The sequence below is a fragment of the Oncorhynchus mykiss genome, chromosome 8, assembly GCF_013265735.2.
Source record: "Oncorhynchus mykiss isolate Arlee chromosome 8, USDA_OmykA_1.1, whole genome shotgun sequence".
In the NCBI taxonomy this organism is placed as follows: domain Eukaryota; kingdom Metazoa; phylum Chordata; class Actinopteri; order Salmoniformes; family Salmonidae; genus Oncorhynchus; species Oncorhynchus mykiss.
This window is the reverse complement of record NC_048572.1, coordinates 70,371,281-70,393,814: the sequence shown is the minus strand read 5'-3', so window position 1 is coordinate 70,393,814 and position 22,534 is coordinate 70,371,281. Positions and strand designations below refer to the sequence as shown.

The 22,534-nt window shown below is 43.4% G+C and overlaps 1 protein-coding gene across 13 annotated transcripts in view; it reads left to right on the top strand.

The window, feature by feature from the left end:
• The first annotated feature begins 989 nt into the window (after positions 1-989).
• LOC110530452 (adhesion G protein-coupled receptor L2) overlaps positions 990-22,534 on the top strand; it is a 138,922-nt gene continuing 117,377 nt past the window's right edge. For 6 of the 13 annotated variants that reach the window (XM_036986075.1, XM_036986073.1, XM_036986074.1 and 3 more), the window contains exon 1: positions 991-1,649. The gene's annotated coding sequence lies outside the window, so the exon portion shown is untranslated. Of the gene's footprint in view, positions 1,650-22,534 lie in introns of all 13 variants that reach the window. The other 7 variants (XR_005052938.1, XR_005052939.1, XM_036986077.1 and 4 more) reach the window with 2 other exon arrangements.

Genomic DNA, 22,534 nt, shown 5'->3' with positions numbered 1-22,534 from the left:
ATATAATTTTGCCCTCCAGTGCATCCATTGTTGTCTATAACGACGACAAGACATATACAGTTCACATTTGATGTTCCCACATAACAAGGCTATAATAAAACAACAGGAAATTACAATTTCTTGCCTGTAATCCAATATGACATGTTGTCATCAGAGGACTTGCTTTGGGAGTTATGCACAGCAGTGACATTGTGGTCATGTTGACAGGGCATACAGACACAGCTGGGAAAACTATATAAACAGGTAGACAAACAGTTCCTATTGGCCCGGGGATTACTAGAGGGATGCTGTTTGGTTTGTGTTTAAGTTGGATGTGTTTAGATGTTATGGCTTCATGTGCTGGGTGGATTGCTTATGTTTTTCCATCAGCAGTGGCCCCACATAATCTTATTACCTTCCCGGTGTGGCTTTCCCCCCTCTGTCCAGATTATTCATCAGGTCCAGTTGGGATTAATCATGTAATAACATAGCTGCCTTTTCCCTTTTATAGTTTGTCTTTAGTAGTGACAACTTCTGTAAGCTATTAGCTGATACTGAGTGCAACAATAGCCCACTTTGCAAGGAATTACATATTTAACAGAGCCCTATATGAAACACTGTGTTTAGAGGAATTTAGAAATATGTATTTGACTGTGCCTATTATTTGCACACACTGTATACAGATTTTTTTATATTGTGTTATCGACTGTATGTTTGTCTATCCCATGTGTAACTCTGTGTTGTTGTTTTTGTCGCACTGCTTTGCTTTATCTTGGCCAGGTCGCAGTTGTAAATGAGTTCTCGACTGGCCTACCTGGTTAAATAAAGGTGAAAAATATATATTTTTTAATAATATTATCACTATCAAAATCCAGGCACCAGGTCCATCACATCCTTTGGGGGCCATATTCCTTCTAGTGTACAGGCAGGTCCTATACAGAACTGCTAAGATCACCAGTCCCTGCCTTCTGCCAGATCCACGCCAGGTTTTAGGCTGGCCCATTGAAAGCCAGCTGCTGCAGAGCAGAGAACCGGCTCACGGTTTCTTCTCTTGTTTGTATGGGGAGTTCGACTGGCTCTGGCTCAGCGGTGTGTAGATAGAGGAGGGAAGAGATTGACTGGAGCACAAGCCCGACCTGAGACCCCCGAACTGAAGTCTCATTCTAGAATGTTTCAGCATTGTTTTAGGCGACTTTCAGAATACATTGACATCATCGTGGAAGACTACTCCCTGCATTTGTTTTAGGATATGAGCTGATTTGCTTCTCATTCGCATCGTTTACTATAGCCTAAAATTACAGCCGTGCAGTTGTTGAATTCATTGCGTCCACTCGAAAGGAAAATGTGGATGCGTGAGAGAGGGATATGGAAGAAACCTATTGATTAGGCCTAATAGTTCCGAACATCAGCTCGCTATGGAAGAGTTCGTCAGGTCCTTGGGGGCGCATGGACATGGAGAGAGAGAGATACCTGCCACAAGAAACAACACGATCTGTCCCTCGTAAGGGGAGCATGCATCGGAACCACGGACGTCTTTGTGTTGCCCGCTGCTTATACCGAGTTTGAGGGTGGCCTATAGCCTGCTGAAGGGGTAACCACTCTCTCTGTGTTACTTCGGTGCCGAACTGCAATATTTGTCAATCACCATTTAGGACTATTCGCCCCCAAATGTGAGTATTCCAACATTGGTCTAACACGCCGTCCTGCCGTCTGGGTGCTAGTTAGGTTACTTGCGATGAGGGTGTCGGTGTTTTTTTTTTTTAGGCTGAGTTGAGAAAATACACTTCATTCCTAACGATATCGTTGCGGTCACTAACGGACATTTTACCGAATTTCACTCCATTTTAAGAACACTTACAGATTGGTCTATAGTTGTGATGTCAATGCCAAGCAATCTGTGAAAATTAGGTATATCTGCTACATCTTGGTATACCAGCCTAAATATTTTACAACCTGAAATAATTGCATTTTAACAGACATCAGTGGTTCTTACATTAAGCGATTCTGGGCCTTGGGATATTGGAAAAGTTGCATGAGGTTTATCCAGATGTGGACTTCTTCGGCGGCCATCGTTGCTCTGAATTCAGTGAATTTGGTTTATTCAAACTACTGTGCTTTTAAAAATCTAGTTAGGCTATAATGGATGGATTGAGGGCTAGGCCTACTACCTGAAATATGTTATTATAGGTTTTATTCTGTTGGTCTCTGAATGAAGCGTTGTTGACCTGGCTTTGGTAATTAGTCTAGATGTCACCTGTGTAGATTAGGTTTTGGGTTAGCACTGTAAAAGAGACAAGTAGCATAGTCATGTTGGATTAGGAATAAAATAAAAATGTATGTGCAGTAGGGTGGTTTGGCAAATTCTTTGTCTAGGTAACACGCTATCAAGTACAGAAGTGGAGCAATAGACTGTCAAATAAATGTAACATCTCCCATTACCCCATTAGCCATAGCCTAATCTCGAGGACACAACGACCTAAGTAGCTGCAAGTCAGTTGCTGTCTTCATCTTCCTCTCCATTCTGCGGCTGTAAAATGAGATCATTTCACTGAACATGTATAATTCACAGATATCTAAGTCAGCCATGTGTGATGGGACACACGCACAACAAAACCCCCAGATAGCATATGGTAGCAAAATGTGTAGAATTCCAGGAAATTAGCATTAAAACTGCAGAATTCTATCTCAGCCTCATGGCAAACTGTGAACAAAAGCATGAGAAGCTATAAAACAGCACATTTTCTTTCTCTGCCCCATGGTAAAAGTGTAGAATAGCAGGAAATAAGCTTTAAAACTGCAACATTCTGTCCTAGCCTCATGACAAAATGTGTAGACTTGTATTAAATCAGTCCTCACACAGTTACCGTGCACTAATTCCATAGATTAGCTCGTCTTTTAGAGCAGGGCAGGCCATCTAATAAGAGAAGGGAGAATATAAAGTCCTCATCATCTTTCATGGAGGATTCCGTTTATGAATCATCATCATAAGTCAACATAAACGAGGCCAAATGCCAAAGCAAGCACCCTAACAAGCATATTGGGCTCTATGGGAAGCAATAAGCAAATAGCATAGGATTCCAAGCGGAGCATACATCTGGCAAAGAGCTTGACCAGTCATTATAAGTTCATTAGTGATTAGTCTAGCTCTAGCTAGCCTATATATCACAGAGGTGAGGCAGTATACCTTACCTGTAGACACACCACTCAACTCACTACAGGAGGGTAATGTTGTGTGTTGGCCCATTCCATTTTCTATGCTGGTGATGTAGTCTATTTAACTAGGTCAAATCAGGATTGGAAATGCAGTTGAGAAAATCTAAGCATTTTTAACAAGGTTATTGGAGAAAATCGGCTGCTGGTAGGGCCTATAGGCTCCTGAGTTGCGCAGCGGTCTACGGCTACAGACTACAGACCCTGGTTTGATTCCAGGCTGTATTGCACAACTAGGACCATAGGGCGGCGCACAATTGGCCCAGCGTAGTCCCGGTTAGGGTTTGGCCGGGGTAGGCCATCATTGTAAATAAGAATTTGTTCTTAACTGACTTGCCTAGTTAAATAAAGGTGTGTTTTTTTTATTTTATTTTTTTACAAGTGATGGTAAAATCTAAATCATAACTCATTTGTTTTAAATACCTGTCTAGGAACCGGAGGAGTAACTTTCATTCATTTCATGTCAGTGTTGGGATGGGCTTGGGGAATTCATTGGGACAAATGTTCCGTTGTCCCTCCCATGCCCCCACTCCCCTGCCCCAGATGCTCTTTCTGCGGGTTGGTCCATTTGTTGAAGCCCGGGGTCTCCAGGGGAAGTGCCATCTCATCTCACATCAGCTCGGGTGCAAATGGCTTCAATGTAGGCCTATGCTAGTGTGATTTCTAGCATTTTTGTGTTGTTGTAACTGTCGATTTACATATCAAAGTGGCTGCATTTCAATGGAGAGAACTTGAGTTACCAGCCCCCATCCCCCAACCAGTTTTGTCCTGAGAGGGGAAGGGTGCTGCTGGGCTATATAATAGGAATGCTGTTCATTGCAGACCACTGTAAATGTTTTTTTTGCCAGTTATTTAATGCAGCATCAATATTCTGTGCGTATGTGTTTGTGTGAGAGAGTGCTTATGTTGGATTGCAAATGCAGATTTAGTTGGGATTGACAAGAGTTGGTAGGCTGCCATAATTCAAACCAAAATCCCCAAAGTAATACCCTTTACAGACAGACTTTACAGTATGTTGCCTGTAAAAAAAAAATGTAGGCAATGTTTTTTTTAAGAGTCCAATTCATACAGTCCAATTTTACCACATTCTTGCCGGGATAAGTTGTTTCTATCTCCAGTGCACATGCCGGCACATTTTGGAGTGGGAGCAGACGTGGGCTGATGTGGGTGGACGTCTATTTGAAAAAATCCATTGAATATACACCATCACAAAGAAATCCATTATTCATTTGTTTTGGACAGGTTGTAAGAAACACTATAAGACTAATAAAATCTATTTTCAAAAGAATAGAATGGCATATTTTGAGTTCAATTATGTTGCTGGTCTGTGCAGCCTATATGCTACATGGTAGAGCCATGTACATGATATCAAAAGTTATTTTGTTAATTAAACAGACAAGACCCTTATCACAGTCAACACACATATTTTATAGAAGGTTAAGAATTATAATGAGAGAAATAGAAATACATTTGAATAATATTTTGCACACATGGCAACGTGTGGAACTGATGTCATATAAAAAGTAATATTTTTAAAACAGAGCCCCAAGGCAAGCCTATGCTTTTTAGATCCAGGTTTCATCTCTTTCCTACCCTCACTCCGCTTCGTTAGGGAGCAGGAATAGGATCCTACATTGAGGGTATTGTCATCATGATACCAATAGAAAATAATAGCAATGTATATTTTCAAAAGCATGTGAGTCTCGTGTTCATATTTCACAACCTCCGCAGGCTATTTGAGTTGCCCTGAATGCGATCCAGCAAAAAATGAAACCTACACTTGATTTAAGCTACATTATTGCATGCTAAATATTTCTTATTCAGTGATCGATGAACAAATGACTAACCAGCTGAATTACCTCCCCTTATTTACCCAGCCAGAGACTTAACCAAATGTTCAAATGGAGATTCAGTGAAACAAAATCCCATTGATTGATTAAGACCCATCACAAGCTTTTGGTAGGGACTAGGCCTCGACTATTAAGTGACTTGCAAGTGAAGAGCAAAACAATCCACTTGTTAAACTACATAACGTGCTGGCAATATTATTATTTATTTTTAAATGAGCCAAATGGACTAGATGATCATGAGCAGCATTCACCTCAACTTAGCTAACATTTCTACAGCCTAATTGCAGCCTAACTAATATCCAAATGGAGATTCAGTGAAAATAAAATCTGACATGGATTGATATATCAAGACGAGTCTCCACGCTTGTCTAAAAGCAGCGTAGAGGCTTTGTCGCCGGCAATACCTTTTTATATATAAAGAAATGTCGTCAAAAGGTTGTCTGGATGCTGTTTTTTGCAGGAAAACGTCTTGGTTTGAAAGGTGTGTAAGTAGAGAAATGTGAAAAGTGCTTGTTGCAGTGTGAGTAGTGTCCACTTGGGGGTTTTGGTGGGAGCTTATTTAAATACGCTGACTTGTATTTATTTATTTTCTGACATAAAAAAATAAAATAATTATAGGATCTAAAATTAAAATCTTTACAGCACACTTTTTGTTTGCTATTGTCTCTCACATTAAAAGTATACACTAGGCCTATACTTGATATGACCATGAAAACCAGCTCTTTTATAAAGATAACTCAAGAAGAAACTACACAATAGGCCTACATGCTTCAAGTAGCATCTTGTGTAATTATAGTATTGTAAAATAATAAGCAAAAAGATCAATGGATTAAGCCATTTTCTTGAACTTCTATTTGAGTTATTGGTTATTTACAAAATCCAACTAGATTTCTGGAGGCCTCTTCGAAAGCTTTGTGGGAAGCACTGTTTTGAGCAACCAAGGGCCTTTTGTTTTTCTGTCATAAAGATTGTTTATTTTCTATGCAATGCAGCTGTTGCTCTGCTGTGAAAGAATGCCTTGCTGAGTGTAGCCTTGCTGAGTTTATTTAGATTTATTTCCTTTAATGTCTTGTCAAACATCGCCTAATAGGGATGTCGAACACAATGAAACCGTGAGGAATCAAACAGATGGACACACACACAAACCATTCCTTCCTTACAAACGGATGACAATTTATGTCAAGAAAGAGGAAAAGCCTCTTCCCTCCCTCATTCTTTTCATTTTGTTTCTATTTCTTCTGAAATGTACATCGCTCACATCCATTAGTTGAAGCCCAGGTTGCTGTAACGCAGGGGGCCGGCCTACAGGACAGGTCAATGGTGATGGTCTGTTGGCACCCGATTCCTTATATAGTGTACTGCTTTTGGCCAGGGCTCTGGTCAGATGTAGTGCACTATATAGGGAATAGGGAGCCATTTGGGACAAAAGCCCCACAGGCGGTGGATGTAAATGCCAGGGGTAGCGTTCTCCCAAGGGTTAGTGGCCCTGATCATCCTGCCTTTTGGTAATAAAGTGAACGCAGCTCTCCTCTGCCCGCTACGGCCCGCCACAACCCAGATGACACATAATGAAAAGAGATGCCTGCTTCCTGTGCTCACGCACAATCGCATCAGAGAAAGAGAGAGAGAAGACACAGAGGGAGAGAGAGAAGCTCACCTGCCATCCTCAATCACAAGGGGCCGGTTTGACAGCTGTCTTTTTCTGTTTTCTGACACGCTCACTGTCAAAAGTTAGGAACAAACAGATGGAGAAGGAGAGAATGGGAGGAAGAGAAGGAAAGAGGGATACGTAAGGAGGAAGAGGAGGGTGATGAGTTTGTTTGATTTGGTAGTTAATTGTAAATGTTCATTGTAGCTTTTTCATCCGTCTTCCTCTTTTTTATAGCAACTGAGATAAATGGATGGAGACTGGAACAAATGACATTGTGTTAGGTTGTGTTAGCTGACCCGCTCGATTAATGTATGCCTTTGGTATTTCTAAGGGGTAAAAAATCTCCCTCACCACCCTCTGTGCTTTAAATGACAGTTAACTTTCCCCCACTGCTTCTCAAATGGATGTTTAATGATCAACAGAGGCCCTGGAGCTGAGCTATAGAGCAGAGCAGCCCTAGATATGTTCTCACCAAACATCTCCCTCCCTGCCTACCCTCCATAGCCCCTACAACACAGAACGGTTTTCCTTCTGTTAAGAAAGCAAGCCCCCTTGGTGTTGTTAAAGCCCACATCGTCTGGAAGGGAGCGGAGGGGCTGCTAGTTTTTTGAGTGATGGATGATCTTTGGGTCTTTTGGGTCCGTGTTTAACTCTTTGGAGTGTGTAAAGCTGGCCCAGTGGGAGACGTGTCGCAGGGGTGTGATGGATGGCCGGGGGTCCTTAGGCTTCATCTATCAGGAGATTAGCAATGACCTGTGAGTTGTCTGGACCGCCCTCAGAGATGCTCTGTGACGCTCTACCACCACTGGACTGGAGGGCATTAGCGTAAGGGGACACTGCTCTGGAACTGTCTCAGGGGAGTAGACCGATTATGTGCTTTATTTGGTGGTCTTCTATACCTTCAGGTCACAGGAAGTGTGGAGCTTATAGCGCTCAGGTGCTATGCTTTTGTCTTGGTAGGGTGGATCACGCTGAGGCAGATCTGAGGCTTGCTATGAATATTTTTTTGCTGCCTTCCATGATTTCTAGAAATGGCAAGTTTGGAATATACAGGTTCCACACTATTGGAGTCATGTTTCTCTTTCCTTTTTGAAATATTGTTTGAGTGGACTGGAGATGAATGTGTCTTCTAGAGGTCGACTGATTATGTTTTTTCAACGCCGATACCGATTATTGGAGGACAAAAAAAGCCGATACCGATTAATCGGCCGGTTTTTAAAATGTATTTGTAATAATGACAGTTACAACAATACTGAATGAACACTTATTTTAACTTAATATAATACATCAATAAAATCTATTTTGCCTCAAATAACTAATGAAACATGTTCAATTTGGTTTAAATAATGCAAAAACAAAGTGTTGGAGAAGAAGTGCAATATGTGCCATGTAAGAAAGCTAATGTTTAAGTTCCTTGCTCAGAACATGAGAACATATGAAAGCTGGTGGTTCCTTTTAACATGAGTCTTCAATATTCCCAGGTAAGAAGTTTTAGGTTGTAGTTATTATAGGACTATTTCCCTCTACCATTTGTATTTCATTAACCTTTGACTATTAGATGTTCTTATAGGCACTTTAATATTGCCAGTGTAACAGTATAGCTTCTGCCCCTTTCCTCGCTCCTACCTGGGCTCAAACCAGGAACACAACGACAACAGCCACCCTCGAAGCAGCGTTACCCATGCAGAGCAACGGGAACAACTACTCCAAGTCTCAGAGCGAGTGACGTTTGAAACGCTATTAGCACACACCCCGCTAACTAGCTAGCCATTTTACATCACATCGTTACACCAGCCTAATCTCAGGAGTTGATAGGCTTGAAGTCATAAACAGCAGAGCTGCTGGCAAAACTCACGAAAGTGCTGTTGGAATGAATGCTTATGAGCCTGCTGCTGCCTACCATCACTGTCAGACTGCTCTATCAAATCATAGACTTAATTATAACATAATAACACACAGAAATGCGAGCCTTCGGTCATTAATATGGTAGAATCCGGAAACTATCATCTCGAAAACAAGACATTTATTCTTTCAGTGAAATACAGAACCGTTCCGTATTTTATCTAACGGGTGGCATCCATAAATCTAAATATTCCTGTTACATTCCACAACCTTCAATGTTATGTCATAATTACGTAAAATTCTGGCAAATTAGTTCGCAATGAGCCAGGCAGCCCAAACTGTTGCATATACCATGACTCTGCGTGCAATGAACGCAAGAGAAGTGACACAATTTCACCTGGTTAATATTGCCTGCTAACCTGGATTTCTTTTAGCTAAATATGCAGGTTTAAAAATATATATGTCTGTGTATTGATTTTAAGAAAGCATGGGTGTTTATGCTTAGGTACACGTTGGAGCAATGACAGTCCTTTTTCGCGAATGTGCACCGCATCGATTAAATTCAACGCAGGACACGCAAGATAAACTAGTAATATCATCAACCATGTGTAGTTATAACTAGTGATTATGATTGATTACGTTTAATGCTAGCTAGCAACTTACCTTGGCTTCTTACTGAATTCGCGTAACAGGCGGGCTCCTTGTGAGGCAGGTGGTTAGAGCATTGGACTAGTTAACCGTAAGGTTGCAAGATTGAATCCCTGAGCTGACAAGGTAAAAATCTGTCGTTCTGCCCCTGAACAAGGCAGTTAACCCACCGTTCCTAGGCCGTCATTGAAAGTAAGAATATGTTCTTAACTGACTTGCCTCGTTTCATAAAGATTAAATAAATCGGCATCCAAAATTACCGATTTCCGATTTGTTATGAAAACTTTAAATCGGCCCTAATTAATCGGCCATTCCGATTTAATCGGTCGACCTCTAGTGTCTTCTCCAAGGACTACCGTACATCCTCTCAGGCTTTAACGAGTCTCATAGCTGTAGATTAGTCTGTTTGTCTCTCTTTTTTTTTATATGAAAATGTATGTCTATATCAATCACTTCTCCCATCACATCAAGGTTTGTTATTTTAATATTTGCATTGGCGAGTAAGACAAAGAATCTACTTATCTCAGATAGCCATTCACACTCCATCAATCAAACCAATGTTGTGCCATTGAATGAATCTCTGGGGCCTGTACTCGTGATAGACTGAATTCATCTGTAAAATGATTTCAGAGAAGGACTTGAGCAAATAGCTGTCGGACAAGAATATTTTAACAGGCTCCAGGGTCTTTCTGTTCAACGACACACCACCTTAATCCAAATTCAGCTAGAATGATATTTGGGGTTAGTTTGTTGAGAATGATGTTTTTTTATGTTATTTTAATTGTTGTGCTTTGCTCACACATTGCATAATAGTAGAAACCACATTTGTGTCCTCTGTAGGTTGAGTGAAAGCTTATTTACTTTGTGTGTGCATTGTCTAAGTCCCAAACATAAATGTCACCTCCCACGATATTGCTGGCATTTGGCGGGATTCTTTTTCTTCATCAGAAGACTGATATTGACATTTTTCAAAGAGACTGTTTTCCACCCAAAAACAATGCTTTCAGAGAGACAGCATCCACCCCCCCCTCCCCCCTTCAAAAAGAGAGAGAGGGATTTTAATTAGAGAGTCCTAAGCAGCCTGTCTTCTCTCTGCTAAACACAACTACTATCAAACATGTTAAAGGAAACAAATAATTATTTGTTGACAGCTAGAGTAATGGGAAAGGGAAAAAAAATAAGTGCAAATGATTTTGGGGCAATAGGCCGATTTTAAATATAGCATTTCATGTGATTGTAAACTGGCTTTGTGGCTCATGGACTTATTGCATATGATGTGCCATGTCTAACCCTATCCTATAGGGCTGGCAATTGCCAGGGACCTCACAATAACATATTGTCATGATACTTAGGTGCTGATACTTTATGTTTTGTGATTCTGACGATTCTGATATGTATTGTGATTCTGACGATTCTATATGTATTGTGATTCTGACGATTCTATATGTATTGTGATTCTGATGATTCTATATGTATTGTGATTCTGACGATTCTATATGTATTGTGATTCTGATGATTCTATATGTATTGTGATTCTGATGATTCTATATGTATTGTGATTCTGATGATTCTATATGTATTGTGATTCTGACGATTCTATATGTATTGTGATTCTGACGATTCTATATGTATTGTGATTCTGACGATTCTATATGTATTGTGATTCTGATGATTCTATATGTATTGTGATTCTGATGATTCTATATGTATTGTGATTCTGATGATTCTATATGTATTGTGATTCTGATGATTCTATATGTATTGTGATTCTGATGATTCTATATGTATTGTGATTCTGATGATTCTATATGTATTGTGATTCTGATGATTCTATATGTATTGCGATTCTGATGATTCTATATGTATTGTGATTCTGATTCTATATGTATTGTGATTCTGATGATTCTATATGTATTGTGATTCTGATGATTCTATATGTATTGTGATTCTGATGATTCTATATGTATTGTGATTTTACACTGTGATTTTATTGCAATTCAATGTTCCAAACATATTGCTCAACACATGTCTGCTGCAGAGGGACAAGAGAGACCAATGAGAAAACACGTTTTGATCAGTCAGAAATAAAAGTGCTGAAAACAAATTGGCCCCCTGTTTAAAAAGATGACTGGAGACAAGCAATGAAGGCAAAATGGTGCCGGTACAGACAACTAGCGCAAAATAATATTGTGATATTGTCAGAAAGATACGATATATTGTCAAAAATAATATCCTGATATGTAACTGTTTGTGTACACGAAGAAACATGAAAAAATGTCCTTGAAGTTTAGCATACCATTCAATGTGCCGACAGGAAACCTGAGCTGAATCTAAAACTCAAACCCTTTCCAATGCTTTTAGATAGTGCTGTAGATTGAACAGGGCTTATTTTCAGCGTGCAGGTTTGTGTCCTGCGTTCCAGGACCTTTGTTAGGACAATTTAATTACAGCCGAGCTTGGGTGTAATTGATCTAGGCTTGGAAGGATTTCTCTGTCATTGAGAAAGGCCTATTTGTTAGTACAGGCCAGTAAATGCTTTCACCTGCGCTTACATAGAGCCTGTACGTCCACTGTTACATAGAGCCCGTACGTCCACTGTTACATAGAGCCCGTACGTCCACTGTTGCATAGAGCCCGTACGTCCACTGTTGCATAGAGCCCGTACGTCCACTGTTGCATAGAGCCCGTACGCCCACTGTTGCATAGAGCCCGTACGCCCACTGTTGCATAGAGCCCGTACGTCCACTGTTGCATAGAGCCCGTACGCCCACTGTTGCATAGAGCCCGTACGCCCACTGTTGCATAGAGCCCGTACGCCCACTGTTGCATAGAGCCCGTACGCCCACTGTTGCATAGAGCCTGTACTTCCACTGTTATGGTGAAAAATGAAAGAGACAGCAATGCAGGGGGTTGATTGTTCATTCACTTACTGTGCCGTTTATTTAGTATAATTTATTTACACCTCCGAGGGGTAGCTAGCTTAGCCTGGTTAAACCAGATGGAATTCTGTGTAGCATTCCATCTGCTTAAACCAGGCTATAGCTAGCTGACACATTAGAGTACCTTCACTGTCTGTGCCTATATTAAGCAAGGCAGATTCTGTACTTGATGTGTAATGGTTAAATCGGCCTCAGAGGAGTAGACTAGCTAGCTAAGCTAACACATAAGAATACCTTTGGAAGGGAGACTTCTTCTCCCACTTCAGTTGCCGCAGCAACGTCACATCTGTTGCGAACTCCCTCCCTCTGTCGCCACCTGCAGTGTCCTTCTCTTTCGTCCTCTTATGGAGCACTTCTTCACTGTTTCTGTGTTGTCACCCACCATTTTAAATATTTTATCAGGCTGTTAGATAATGCTTCCCGATGACGGTGAATTATTGATGGCCTTATACCTATGAGTAGGACCGGGCAGGCTTTTAACTCTCTGAGCTGCCTTTCTGCTGCTGCTGACCTGGCCAGGTCTCTTCAGAGGTAACTAAGGGACACTACACAAACACCCAAAGGAATGATGTAGGCCTGCTGGTGGAGGAGGAGAGGAGGTGCCCTGAGAATGAAAAGAGGGCAGGGCATCTTCTAATCCAGTACTGGGCTAGGGCTCTGCTTCAGTCTTCTACTCCAGGACTGGGCTAGGGCTCTGCTTCAGTCTTCTACTCCAGGACTGGGCTAGGGCTCTGCTTCAGTCTTCTACTCCAGTACTGGGCTAGGGCTCTGCTTCAGTCTTCTACTCCAGTACTGGGCTAGGGCTCTGCTTCAGTCTTCTACTCCAGGACTGGGCTAGGGCTCTGCTTCAGTCTTCTACTCCAGTACTGGGCTAGGGCTCTGCTTCAGTCTTCTACTCCAGTACTGGGCTAGGGCTCTGCTTCAGTCTTCTACTCCAGTACTGGGCTAGGGCTCTGCTTCAGTCTTCTACTCCAGTACTGGGCTAGGGCTCTGCTTCAGTCTTCTACTCCAGTACTGGGCTAGGGCTCTGCTTCAGTCTTCTACTCCAGGACTGGGCTAGGGCTCTGCTTCAGTCTTCTACTCCAGTACTGGGCTAGGGCTCTGCTTCAGTCTTCTACTCCAGGACTGGGCTAGGGCTCTGCTTCAGCCTTCTACTCCAGGACTGGGCTAGGGCTCTGCTTCAGTCTTCTACTCCGGTACTGGGCTAGGGCTCTGCTTCAGTCTTCTACTCCAGTACTGGGCTAGGGCTCTGCTTCAGTCTTCTACTCCAGTACTGGGCTAGGGCTCTGCTTCAGTCTTCTACTCCAGTACTGGGCTAGGGCTCTGCTTCAGTCTTCTACTCCAGTACTGGGCTAGGGCTCTGCTTCAGTCTTCTACTCCAGGACTGGGCTAGGGCTCTGCTTCAGTCTTCTACTCCAGTACTGGGCTAGGGCTCTGCTTCAGTCTTCTACTCCAGTACTGGGCTAGGGCTCTGCTTCAGTCTTCTACTCCGGTACTGGGCTAGGGCTCTGCTTCAGTCTTCTACTCCAGGACTGGGCTAGGGCTCTGCTTCAGTCTTCTACTCCAGGACTGGGCTAGGGCTCTGCTTCAGTCTTCTACTCCAGTACTGGGCTAGGGCTCTGCTTCAGTCTTCTACTCCAGTACTGGGCTAGGGCTCTGCTTCAGTCTTCTACTCCAGGACTGGGCTAGGGCTAAGCTACAGAATAAGGGAAACGCCGCTGTAGCTCTCTTGCTTTGTCTGAAGCATTGAGAAGAATGGCTGTTTGTTTGATTCTTATTTCTTGGTTTTGTCAGTGGTCTGAATGGAGGACAGAAAGAACTGGTTCTGCTTCTTTTTACATCTGTCAGAATATTTAAATGTTAAAGTGTGTGTGTGTGTGTGTTTGAACCTCAACCTACTGTTCAAAATATCCATAAGAAACAGGGCTGGTTTAAGTATGACCTAGCCCTCTCTTGTAGGAATCTCGGTGAAAGCGATAAGCAAATGATTAGCCAACAGACAACAGGGTAAACGGGTCAAACCAGTTTCTTTTCCCCCTAGGAAATGCAAATGTTTTATCCAGAAGGGTTCAGGGTTGGCAATGAAATGCAGTAGTTCTAACTATCCCCTCCCCCAGTCAACTAGCTAGCTCCAGTGAAACTGCTTGGTATTCAATAGATGGATTTGCAGGTTTTGCAGTAACATACTCCTTTTGTTTGCTTGCTATATTGTGTTTACCATACATTGTGTGTGTTGAACCGATTTGTGTGTGGATGTTCTCTGTCTATCTGTGTGTGGATGTTCTCTGTCTATCTGTGTGTGGATGTTCTCTGTCTGTCTGTGTGTGGATGTTCTCTGTCTGTCTGTGTGTGGATGTTCTCTGTCTGTCTGTGTGTGGATGTTCTCTGTCTGTCTGTGTGTGGATGTTCTCTGTCTGTCTGTGTGTGGATGTTCTCTGTCTGTCTGTGTGTGGATGTTCTCTGTCTCCGTGTGTGTGGATGTTCTCTGTCTGTCTGTGTGTGGATGTTCTCTGTCTGTCTGTGTGTGGATGTTCTCTGTCTGTCTGTGTGTGTGGATGGTCTGTCTCCGTGTGTGTGGATGGTCTCTGTCTCCGTGTGTGGATGGTCTCTGTCTCCGTGTGTGGATGGTCTCTGTCTCCGTGTGTGGATGGTCTCTGTGTGTGTGTGGATGTTCTCTGTCTCTGTGTGTGTGGATGTTCTCTGTCTCTGTGTGTGTGGATGGTCTCTGTCTCTGTGTGTGTGGATGGTCTCTGTCTCTGTGTGTGTGGATGGTCTCTGTCTCTGTGTGTGTGGATGGTCTCTGTCTATCCGTGTGTGGATGGTGTCTGTCTATCCGTGTGTGTGGATGGTGTCTGTCTATCCGTGTGTGTGGATGGTGTCTGTCTATCTGTGTGTGTGGATGGTCTCTGTCTATCCGTGTGTGTGGATGGTCTCTGTCTCCGTGTGTGGATGTTCTCTGTCTATCTGTGTGTGTGTGTGTGTGTGGATGTTCTGTCTATCCGTGTGTGTGTGTGTGTGGATGTTCTCTGTCTATCCGTGTGTGTGTGTGGATGTTCTCTGTCTATCCGTGTGTGTGTGTGGATGGTCTCTGTCGCCGTGTGTGTGGATGGTCTCTGTCTATCCGTGTGTGTGTGGATGTTCTCTGTCTATCCGTGTGTGTGTGGATGTTCTCTGTCTATCCGTGTGTGTGTGGATGTTCTCTGTCTGTGTGTGTGGATGTTCTCTGTCTATCTGTGTGTGTGTGTGTGGATGTTATTTGTCTATCCGTGTGTGTGTGTGGATGGTCTCTGTCTATCCGTGTGTGTGTGTGGATGGTCTCTGTCTATCCGTGTGTGTGTGTGGATGGTCTCTGTCTATCCGTGTGTGTGTGTGGATGTTCTCTGTCTATCCGTGTGTGTGTGTGTGTGGATGGTCTCTGTCTATCCGTGTGTTTTTGGATGTTCTCTGTCTATCCGTGTGTGTGTGTGTGGATGGTCTCTGTCTATCCGTGTGTGTTTTTGGATGTTCTCTGTCTATCCGTGTGTGTGTGTGTGGATGGTCTCTGTCTATCCGTGTGTGTGTGTGTGTGTGTGTGGATGTTCTCTGTCTATCCGTGTGTGTCTGTGCGACCTCCTTCCTATTTGTAACTGTGTACATTTGCACTCCTCTCTTCCATCACATTCTGCCTCACTGAGAGTGTAGATTGAGAGGTAGAGGCTCAGGTGTTCTGCTGCAGAGCATGTATGTCCACAGCAGCATGTAATATGTTTCACATTGGTAGTTGTGAAGTTCCTACCACGTTACCTGCAGGGGAATCTAGCTGTTCCTGTCCTTCAGTCAGGATTCACGCCCTGTTTGAACATTTGAACATTCAGGGAATGATCACAAACGTTTTATGGTGCTTATTTTTTACTTGCTGTGAATATGAGTGTGAGTGAGGGTGCCAAGCCAACCACAATTTCCCTTGTAAATTGTTATTGAGTGTTTGAGTGAGCCGAGGGTGGGTAGGTGAGGGTGGGGGTATGTGCGTGCGCCCGCTTGCATGTGTTTGTGCATGTTCGTTAATGCCTGCGTGTGTGTGTGTGGATAAAGAGCATGTAGTGGAGTGAGAGAGAGAACCAGAACAAGGCATGGAGGAGGAATAGAGGGGAGGAGAAGTATGTCTTTCAGTGTGAAGATATGAAGGACTGACTGATTGAAAAGAGGAGCTCTGTGTGACATGTCAGAGGATGAGATGCTGGGTGCTGTTCTCTGACTGACCCTCACTGTTTAACTCACTGTGTAAAGGTCAGCTTATTCATTTCACTGCCAAGCTCTGCAGTGTTCCTGAGCTGGGAGGAGTGGGAGAGCGAAGGGTGTAGTATTTCTTGATGAAACTGACATTTCAAAGCTTCTCCCTCTTCTGATTATTTTGACTCTGATTCATCCAAGTTTGATTCTGAGTCTTCTTCGGAAAGAGAGGGGTGTATTGGTTAAGTTGAAACTGATTCTGATTGTTATTTTTCTTCTTCAAATTCACAGATTACTCAGAATACATTTGGGTTCATTTAGCCCAGGTAACCTTTTATACATCGGTCTTGTTGAGAAGCTGTAGACTAAAGATGGGGAATGTTTTGAACAGGAACTTTTCACTATAACATAAGACAATGTAATGTCAAAATTGGTTCTGAACTTACTATTTAGGCCACTAATTCTGATGGGTTTTATAAACACAGTAGTGAGGGTTGAAATGATGAGGGTAGTATTGGCTGACTTTTTACTTAACCCTTCCCACACGTGTTTCTGCTCATTCAATACAATTCCTACTTCTCTCTGGCTTTCTTGCATCCATTTCTCACTCCTATTTCTGCCTATTCATTTCCATTCTTCTGCTTTCTGCTAACCTCAATGACAGACCTAGTTGTTTTCTCTTTTGTAGTCGATCTTCTGAAGACTACTTCACTCCGTCCTCTCAATTTCACAATACATTCTCTCTCTCTCTCTGTGTGTGTGTGTGTGTGTGTGTGTGTCCGTTGACACTCTTTATCTATAATTTCAATCTTTGTTGGCAGAGAGTCTTGAAACGCACCAACCGACCATCGTTGAGCCTATGAATACCATGCAGCTTGCTACTGGTTCTTGCTTGCCCCATTCCCTCCTTCATGCCCCATCCCAAAATATATTATCAGCTTCACGGTGCTGAACCCTCCTCCCACCTGACTGCCATGCCTGACTTGCGCCTGTCTCCATCACTGGCAGCCATGGCATGTGCTCTGTCTGCACCACTGACGGAGCCAAGGAAGTGACATCATGTCCCTTAAGAGAGGAGTTGGAGAGGAGATCCCTGACAGACTGGGTCGGTCATGACAAAGTGTTATTGAGGTGTTGGTGTGCAATGGATCTGGGGGACTTGTTTTCTCAGTTCCTGTAGATTCCAACTACACCCTAACCCAGACCCCCTGCTCCCCTCTTACCATCTTCTCATGTTTGATATTCCCCCTCACGTGTTGGTCTTTTTGTTCTGAATGTAGGCCATGTGTGGGGGTAGGTGGGTGGGGTGAACCGTTCCCCAAACTAGTTAGTCAGAGAGGGCTGAAGAACTAAAGCATTATGCCTGCGAGGTTCAGACTGGAACACAGACAAAACACACAGCTAGGCCCACATCTTTATTTCAACGTGGAGCGTTGAGCTTACACCAGTCCATGACTACTTACTTGCTCTAGTTGTGTTCCAATCTCACTTGATATGTATATATGCACTCTTTATTTCTCTCCCTGTCCCTGGCACTGACAATTGAAAATAAATTAACATTCCTGGGGCTTTATTTAGTCCTTCGTTAAGCCTGTTGAAAATATTGGAGGGTGAACCCAGCAGGTCAAGCCATACTCACAAGCTGTCAATCCTTCCCAGTGACCCTCCCACCCCTTTCTTTCTCCTCCCTTCCCATTCTTCTCTCCCTCTCCTCTCTCTCTTTCTCTCCCATCCATTCAGTTCCTCCCTTCTTACAAAAGCCTGGACTCCCATTCTCTCTCTCTAGTCTATTCTTTCTCCGGTCGCCTCTCCAGCTTGAGAGAGGCAGCCACAAGCTTTGTCTCTTAACATTCCTTCAGCCTGCTGCTGCACCAATTAGCCTCGTATTTCATGTTAGGACATGTGGCCTGTTTCTTTCCATCCATTTATTCTAATATTTTAATTGCTTGCCTTCCACTTTTAAATGTTTGCTTATTTTTCTCTGTCATTCCTCTGAAATATGAAACATTTGTTTGCAATGTGGTGTTTTTTTTCTTCTTCAATCCTCCGGACTGATGATACATTTGTCTCCTGGCTATTCTCACTGTCTATGGGTGGAGAAACCGAAAGAGATGTTCTGGGTGTTTACATGTCATTTTTCATCTCCTGTGATGGGTTCTTGGTGTCTGGGTTGATATACTGTGAATAGAAAGAGTGAAAGCAGGTTAAGGGACGATTCATATCCATTGTTCCTTATAAGGGAAAGTTTAGCACTTAAAGTGCAGATGATGAGTTAACAACTTGAAATGATTCTAGAAGATTTCAGGATTATTAAACCGTCAAGCCATAAGATTTAATGTAGCTGGTGACAGTAAGTCATAACTTTGTTCTGTACACTATTATTACTATAACCGCTGCCACGGCGATGGTGGAATTGGAGCCCAATGTGAATATTCCTTCCTGGTCGAGGAACCTGAATCATTTGAGAGTTTAGGATAAGGTTCTATCTAATAAAATAAAAAAGATAGAAAACAGAACAAGGTTGTCAACTATTTTTCTATCTTTATAATACTCTGAATAACCCAATTCATGTTGTTAAACTACAATATACAATTGCTGACACCATTCAAATTGTAAAGCCAATTTTCAGAATCATCTTTTTGAAGATGATTTAGTTTAGTCCCAATCTCTGGAGTTCCTTGCTGTTCTAAGGAGCTGTGCTGTAGAGAATTTCTCCACAAACACACACGGTCTCTGTTGGGTTAACTATGCCTCACTTACCTCTTTTCTGCTAGAGGAGGCCTCCTCCCCACCACCCACCACAATCTCCCCTTCTCTGATGTAAAATTATGATACGTCTGTCAGCACTCGTGAAAAGCGTCTTCATGTTAATCGGCTAATCCTTTTATCTCAAGTCTGACCAAATCCAGTCCAGAAACCCCCGCAAACAAAACGTCTGTTTAGGGATGGGGGGATGAGGGGTGAGATGAGCGCAACGGCCGGCTCCTCTGCCAGCTTAAAGGAGAAAGGGAACATGTTACTCAGCGGGGTGACGGTGCGGGTGGCTCTGGGTAGTACTGAGCAGGAGGAGAAAGGGGCCCTGGGGCAGATGAGCCTAGAGGGAAGGAACCCCAGGCCCCTCTCCCCCTGGTGTCTGGTGGGGAACAGCGGCTGAGCTGCCCCCACAACTCATATTTGGGGAAGATGAATGTGTATAACGCTAGAGTGTGGCCGGGGGTAGGGGTGTTGAATGGAAAACCAGGGGGCCTGGCCTCACAGCCCTCAGACACCTGGGAATCAGGGATTATTAGCAAGGCTCACTCTGTTTTGGGCCGCTGTGAGACGAAGTAGCGCTTTACTGCTGCTCCGCTATGCTCTTGTCTGATCTAGTGGTCTAATGATTCTCTTTCAATCCGAGTCTGAATGCACCACCTAACTTCTAACTGATAAATTATCATAGCCTTGTGTGTGTTAGCTTGTGTTAGCTTGGCGCCACAGTTAGTGGTACATTTGACCTCAAAGCAAGATAAATGACCTTTGGGCCTGTAAACTGTGCACTCTGCTCCGTCGAGGACCTGCAGTTGCATTCAGTTAGCCTGTTTTAAATAGGGGTCTCCAGCCACCTATAGAGCCATTTTAAAGAATTAATCCAATGTGGAGATTTAACTTATGACTCTGTAAGCCAATGCAGATAGAAGCTCCCAAAACAATGTTTTGTGCGTGTGTGCCTTCACGTTGCCAGAAATATCTTAGCTGGGCATTAGTGGGGTCCAGAGAGCGATCAGAGCAGAGTGCTCCGCTGCTCAAATTTAGGTTCATTATAAAATAATCAGGGAAGTTGACGAGTGGCTCTGGAGAGGAGGAGTACACACAGAAAAGCGAATTATCCTCTTTTGGTGTCCTCCACTCTTTAAAGTGTGAAATGCAGTGTACTGTGTGGATGGTGGCATGGTGTTTATATGGACATGGTCACATTTTGGATGTTAAACATACACTATATGGCCAAAAGTATGCGGATTTTGCTCGTCGAACATCTCATTCCAAAATCATGGGCATTAATATGGAGTTGGTCCCCTCGTTGCTGCTATAACAGCCTCTACTCTTCTGGGAAGGCTTTCCGCTAGATGTTGGAACATTGCTGCGGGGACTTGCTTCCATTCAGTTTCAAGACCATTAGTGAGGTCGGGCGATTAGGCCTGGCTCGCCAGTCGGCTTTCCAATTCATCCCAAAGGTGTTCGAGGGGGTTGAGGTCAGGGCTCTGTGCTGGCCAGTCAAGTTCTTCCACACTGATCTCAACAAACCACTTATGTATGGACCCCCAAACTGTTTCCACAAAGTTAGAAGCACAGAATAGTCTAGAATGTAATTTTATGCTGTAGCTTTAAGATTTCCCCTCACTAGAACTAAGAAGAATAGAACAAACCATAATAAACAGCCCCAGACCATTATTCCAACACCAAACTAAAAAGTTGGCACTATGCATTGGGGTAGGTAGCGTTCTCCTGGCATCCGCCAAACCTAGATTCATCCGTCGGACTGACAGATGGTGAAGCGTGATTCATCACTCCAGAGAACAGGTTTCCACTGCTCCAGAGTCCAATGGGGATGAGCTTTACACCACTCCAGTCGACTCTTGTCATTCCGCATGGTGATCTTAGGCATGTGTGCGGCTGCTCGGCCATAGAAACCCATTTCATGAAGCTCCCGCCGAACAGTTCTTGTGCTGACGATGCTTCCTTCCAGAGGCAGTTTGGAACTGGGACAGGCGAGGGCAGATGATTTTTAGCTTGTGTGGCCTACCACTTTGCAGCTGAGTCGTTGTTGCCCCTAGACATTCCCACTTCACTTTAACAGCACTTAGTCGACCAGGGCAGCTCTAGCAGGGCATACATTTTACGAACTGACTTGTTGGGAAGGTGGCATCCTATGATGGTGTCACTGAGCTCTTCAGCAAAGCCATTCTACTGCCAATGTTTGTCGATGGAGATTGCATGGCTGTGTGCTCGATTTTATACACCTGTCAGCAACGGGTGTGGCTGAAATAGCCGAATCCACTCATTTGAAGGGGTGTCCACATACTTTTGTATATATAGTGTAGATGGGTACATCATGGCCTAGGTTAAGTCATCTGTACTAGATGGATGTCTTCTTGCTGGTTTTGTTTATGTGCAGGTCAAGGTGTGTGTCTGTGTGTGTACTAACGTGTATATTTGACATATCATCGATCCGGAGTATTTGACTTGTGTTCTAACAAGTCTCTCTATCTGGTGCATTGAGAGCATTTTAGGGAGTGGAGCCTAACCTTAGCTGAGGCAGACAAAGCCGTGTGGACTGTTTGTGGCTGCCCTCCTCCCGCTAGTTTGTGGCTGCCCTCAAGATAAGGAGGAAGCAGACAAAAGTACCTCACAAAGGAGCTGTGTCTCTAATGGTTTGCTGTGTGAGTCTGTGTGAGCACGTTGCCTGAGCAACAGGGTCCTCTCCTGTGGGGATAAGGCAGTAGAACTCTGGGGAGGGAGGGAAGGGGGTAGTAGTGAGTTGAGGGAGGAATGCGGTGTGAAGGCAGTCAGTGTAAACATGTAGCCTGTAACCCAGGGATGAGTGCTCCGTCATGCTCTCCTCTACCCAAGAGTATTTCCTGTCAGAAGTGAAAAATAAACACATATTCAGACTTGATAGACTGAGTACACTGAGTATACCAAACATTAGGAACACCTAGGGCTGTGATTGTATTACCTCCACACCGGCGGTCACGAGTCATGTAGGCAGTCAAATTCCACATGACCGTTTAGGCACGGTAATTCATCTTCAAGTTCTGATGCTGCTGATGGTCATTTCTAGCCTACCGACATTTTTAACTGCCTGGTACTCGGCACTCTATTGTCCCTCTAATCACTCTGACATCAATGCAAATGTATTTGAAATCTAATCCATCGCTTCATGAGAACCCATGAGCTCATGTTGCGCAACATTTCTATAGGCTCTGCAATTGCGTGAGAAAATGGCCACTACTAAAAAGAGGAGGATCCTATCAGCTTTCTATAGGCTAAGCCTACTATATTTATTTCTCAACTTTCCTAATATTAAGCACATTGCTTCTCTTTACAACAGGAGTATAGCCTACCTGGCTGGCATGAAAATTAAACACTGGAATAGCGTCCTCCATTCGCTATTTAAGTGCATGAGGGTATGTATTTTTTTCCTGCTGCCCCTGTTTCGATACAGGTGC